The following is a 3,888-nucleotide window of genomic DNA, read 5'->3' as shown; positions in this document are numbered from 1 at the left end:
ATAGTACTCAATGAGCCCTGTTAGTGGACAATTTGTGTAAATTTCATAAAGCGTTGTCGAGAAATAAAATTTCAGATTTAATTTTAGTTGAAAAACGTTTGACATTACATAACATAGGAAGTATTTTTTTTCTGATCGAGGGAACGTTTTCGCCCACTCATTCGTCTTATTTGTCATTCCATAGCGATGTTACTGGCTTTTCTGCAAACAGTCTAGATCTGTTGTTGAATTCAGACTTACTTGATAGCTACGCTGTGCAAGAGATGAATTTGAGGTGGGCCGCATCAAACCAGTCAGAAGACTGATGAACCAACAAGAAAAAAGAAAAAATAACTTCTGGTCACTCAGCTCAGCCATGGCGGCCACTCTTTCTACGTCTTTCGCCAGGGCACGTGGATTATTCCCTGCTCACACGTGGAAGGATGTATTTATCTGCTCATTGTTGTAAACTTGGTATTTCTCATACTTACTGTGGCTCCCAGACACTGAGACTCAGTACCGCTTCCATCTGCACCGGCTGTAAAAAATCACAAAATCAAAAATTAATTTATGAAGAATAACGAAATTTAGGACATACGTTTGTCTAGCTCAAATAGTTAAATGATTAGCATTGGAAGATCAAAGGTAAGCGCGAGATAAGCCATTGCAAATGGCTGTAACAGCCGGAATGTTGAATGCAATCATGAAAACATGCGTGCATTGTGCTGTACAAGTGCCAGATGTCAGTTTCTTGGTATGGAGTTACATGCATGTCGCAGTTCTTCCGTCAATACAGGGACGGTTAACGTTGACTGTGGATGACGCTGCAGTTGTCGTGCGATGATGTCCCATGCGTGCTCGACTGGAAACAGTTCAGGTGATCGAGCAGGTCAAGGCAACATGTCGATACTCCGTAGAGAATGTTGGGTTACAACAACGGTATTTGGGTGAGCTTTATATTGTTGGAAATTATCACCTAGAATGTTTTTCATGGCCGGCCGCGGTTGTCTAGCGGTTCTAGGCGCTCAGTCCGGAACCGCGCGACTGCTACGGTCGCAGGTTCGAATCCTGCCTCGGGCATGGATGTGTGTGATGTCCTTAGGTTACTTAGGTTTAAGTAGGTCTAAGTTTTAGGGGGCTGATGACCACAGATGTTAAGTCCCATAGGGCTCAGAGCCAATGCTTTTCATGAACGTAGCACATAATGTCGATTCGCAAGACTGACGTACGAATTTGTGGTCAGGGTGCAAGGGTTAAGCACGAGAGTGCGAATTATCTCATACGAAATCGCACCCCACGCTGTGGCTCCAGGTGTAGGTCCAGTGTGTCGACCACGCAGACAGGTTAGTTGCAGGCCCTCGGACTGGCCTCCTTTTAACCAGCACACAGCCATCTCTGGGACCGAGGCACAACCGGCTTTCATCAGGATGCACAAAGACCTCCACCCTGCCTCCAATGACACCACTGGAGTGAGTGGTGCTGGTGTGGGTTCAGTGGAATGCTCGCTACAGGCTATCTGGCTCGGAACTGTCTTTGAGGTAACAGTTCGTTGTGTCATTGTGGTGCCAACTGCTGCTCAAATGACTGCAGCAGATGTATTCGATGCACCAGAACCGTACACTGAACATGACTCCCTTTCCTCTCGGTAATGCCAAGTGGCCCCCAGGATCCCGGTCTTCTTGCGACCGTAAATTCTCGCGACTACCGCTGCCAACGATAATGTACGGTGGCTACATTCCTGCCAAGTCTTTCTGCAATATCTCAGAAGGAACAAGTAGCTGTGCTGTAGTATGGTCTTGGGCTCAACAGATGTTAGTACTTTTGCGTCGGTGTTCAGAAAACAAAATAACTGCAGCATGCTTGACATTCGAGCAACGAAAATGTATTTTGAAGTGGATTTTCAAATTTGATAAGGCCGTTGAAGTGCAACGTCAATGGAGGTGGGAGTTTGAAACAGAATCTCCAAATCACGTAAGAACTAAACGCATCATTGAAAAGTTTGAACTGCATGGAACAATTTGTGATAGTCACAAAGGAAGATCCGGAAGACAGGGCACAGTTACAATTCCTGCTTCGTCATTTCTCGTGTTGGAAACGTATGTTAATTCTCCACAGAAGTCTGCTACGCAATGTGCATGTGAAGTGAGGGTTAGCAGTGCAAGTGTACGTAGTATTCTGAAAGCTGCAAAGTGGAAAGTTTACATTCCACGATTACTGCACGCCATTAATGATGACGATCCTGATCTACGAATGCAATTTTGCTAATGGTATCAGCAAACGGTAGCTGATGACGAACGATTTGTGACGAAGGTAGTGTGGAGTGACGAGGCACAATTTAAACTTAATGGAACCGTGAAGCGGCATAACAGTGTGTAGTAGGCGCCGGAGAATCCGCATGTTTATGTGGATGAAGGGGTCAGTCTACCAGAGGTTCATGTGAGGTGTGGACTATCATCTAGGGGATAAGTAAGTCGCTTTTACTTTCATGCTACTGGCACTGGAGAAGTGTACCTGGAAATGTTATGCACATAAATTTTGCCAAGTATACGTGCGCTTTATGTATCTGATGAAGACGTCTTCTACCAACAAGATGGGACGCCATCACACTTCCACCTAGCCGTACGATCTTTCCTGGATGGAAATTCTCCAGGGAATTGGATTGGACGACGAGGGCCCATTGAGTTCCCTCCACGGTCACAACACCAGTAGACTTTTAAAAGGCAAAGGTCCCGTGTTCGAGTCTCGGTCGGGCACACAGTTTTAATCTGCCAGGAAGTTTCATATCAGCGCACACTCCGCTGCAGAGTGAAAATCTCATTCTGGAAACATCCCCCAGGCTGTGGCTAAGCCATGTCTCCGCAATATCCTTTCTTTCACGAGTGCTAGTTCTGCAAGTTTCGCAGGAGAGCTTCTGTAAAGTTTGGAAGGTAGGAGACGAGGTACTGGCAGAAGTAAAGCTGTGAGTACCGGACGTGAGTCGTGCTTCGGTAGCTCAGTTGGTAGAGCACTTGCCCGCGGAAGGCAAAGGTCCCGAGTTCGAGTCTCGGTCGGGCACACAGTTTTAATCTGCCAGGAAGTTTCATATCAGCGCACACTCCGCTGCAGAGTGAAAATCTCATTCTGGAAACATCCCCCAGGCTTTGGCTAAGCCATGTCTCCGCAATATCCTTTCTTTCAGGAGTGCTAGTTCTGCAAGTTTCGCAGGAGAGCTTCTGTAAAGGTTGGAAGGTAGGAGACGAGGTACTGGCAGAAGTAAAGCTGTGAATACCGGACGTGAGTCGTGCTTCGGTAGCTCAGTTGGTAGAGCACTTGCCCGCGAAAGGCAAAGGTCCCGAGTTCGAGTCTCGGTCGGGCACACAGTTTTAATCTGCCAGGAAGTTTCATATCAGCGCACACTCCGCTGCAGAGTGAAAATCTCATTCTGGAAACATCCCCCAGGCTTTGGCTAAGCCATGTCTCCGCAATATCCTTTCTTTCAGAAGTGCTAGTTCTGCAAGTTTCGCAGGAGAGCTTCTGTAAAGGTTGGAAGGTAGGAGACGAGGTACTGGCAGAAGTAAAGCTGTGAGTACCGGGCGGGAGTCGTGCTTCGTTAGCGCAGTTGGTAGAGCACTTGCCCGCGAAAGGCAAAGGTCCCGAGTTCGAGTCTCGGTCGGGCACACAGTTTTAATCTGCCAGGAAGTTTCATATCAGCGCACACTCCGCTGCAGAGTGAAAATCTCATTCTGGAAACATCCCCCAGGCTGTGGCTAAGCCATGTCTCCGCAATATCCTTTCTTTCAGAAGTGCTAGTTCTGCAAGTTTCGCAGGAGAGCTTCTGTAAAGTTTGGAAGGTAGGAGACGAGGTACTGGCAGAAGTAAAGCTGTGAGTACCGGACGTGAGTCGTGCTTCGGTAGCTCAGTTGGTAGAGC

General features: G+C 47.3%; 1 non-coding gene across 1 annotated transcript; it reads left to right on the top strand.

The window, feature by feature from the left end:
* Positions 1 to 2,959: 2,959 nt before the first annotated feature.
* Trnap-cgg (transfer RNA proline (anticodon CGG)) lies at positions 2,960 to 3,034 on the top strand. The gene has a single exon. It is a non-coding gene; the product is annotated as a tRNA-Pro (tRNA).
* Positions 3,035 to 3,888: the final 854 nt, after the last annotated feature.

Source organism: Schistocerca cancellata, chromosome 1 (genome assembly GCF_023864275.1).
Source record: "Schistocerca cancellata isolate TAMUIC-IGC-003103 chromosome 1, iqSchCanc2.1, whole genome shotgun sequence".
NCBI lineage: Eukaryota > Metazoa > Arthropoda > Insecta > Orthoptera > Acrididae > Schistocerca > Schistocerca cancellata.
The sequence above is the reverse complement of the archived record's forward strand: the minus strand, read 5'-3'. Positions and strand labels throughout refer to the sequence as shown.